General features: G+C 47.2%; 1 pseudogene; it reads right to left on the bottom strand.

Moving 5' to 3' along the window:
- LOC108298878 overlaps nucleotides 1–620 on the bottom strand; it is a 6,630-nt pseudogene extending 6,010 nt beyond the window's left edge.
- Between the last annotated feature and the right edge of the window lie 535 nt (nucleotides 621–1,155).

Genomic DNA, 1,155 nt, shown 5'->3' with positions numbered 1-1,155 from the left:
TCATCATCTGGTGGCCCCCAGGGAGGTGGGTGATGATCTCCTGCAGCTGCTTTGCAAAGCCCATTTCAAAAAGCCAGTCGGATTCATCAAACACAACATAGTCCACACTCTGCACCTTCAGGTTCATTTCCACAGCCACACGCACCAGCCATCTGGGAGTGGCAATAATTATGTCGGGATTTTCATGCAGGGCTACAAACTGATATTCCATCCTGTTTCCACCCAGGATCCGGGCAGTCTTGAGGCCAGTGAACTTCTCCAGCTCCTCGGTGAACTTCAGGGTCTGCAGGGCCAGTTCTCAGGTGAGCGAAAGGATGAGGGCATGGGCCCCAGTCTGAGCAGTGGGTCTTGAGCCACTCAAACTTGGGAAGGAGGAAGCAGGCGGTCTTGCCACTGCCAGTGCAGGTCATGGCCACCACATCCTTGCCATCCAAGATCACCTGGATGCTCTTCCTCTGGATGGGTGTCGGCACTTTGTAGCCATTCTTCACGATGCCTTTGAACACCAGGTAGCTCAGGCCTTATTTGGTTTTCTGATGTGAATCCACTCTTGAGGCATGACAACAGGGACCTCTAAAGCTAATGGGGTCTTAGATGATACTGAGAAACTGTGCCTTCATTTTAGGTGTGGTAAGGTACTGTGCCCCTCAGGGGTATGTGTGGACACTGAGAATATCTGGAACAAACTTCAAAATCTCCCCAGGTGGTGGGGAGGGAAAAAAGGATGGGGCTGTGGATGGGAGCTCTCTTTGTTGCCCTGGCTGGACTTGAACTCCTGGCCTCAAGTGATCCCACCTCTGCCTTCCCAAATGCTAAGATTACAGGCGTGAGATTATGACTTTGACCTGTCAATCAAAATAAAACTGTCAAAAAATACCTTCTTTAAATGCACAGTGGATGTTCCTGAGGATTTGAGAGAGACGTGTGCTAATGAAAATGTACATAAAGATTTTAAGAAAGCAGTAGGAGCATGCAGAATTTTTTACCATTCAGGAACAACACAGCTAATAATACTGTCTGCCAAAGAAGCAACTGTGAAGAGAGTTAATATCTTAAGTGACATGCATTTATGAAATATATGTACAAAGTTGATGCTTATGTCCAGAAATGAAGAGGCCACTAATCATTTGGAATGCACAAAACAATTTCCAGCAG

The sequence above is a fragment of the Cebus imitator genome, unplaced genomic scaffold, assembly GCF_001604975.1.
Source record: "Cebus imitator isolate Cc_AM_T3 unplaced genomic scaffold, Cebus_imitator-1.0 Scaffold1161, whole genome shotgun sequence".
NCBI lineage: Eukaryota > Metazoa > Chordata > Mammalia > Primates > Cebidae > Cebus > Cebus imitator.
Note: the sequence above shows the minus strand (reverse complement) of the source record. Positions and strands in the feature narration are given on the sequence as shown.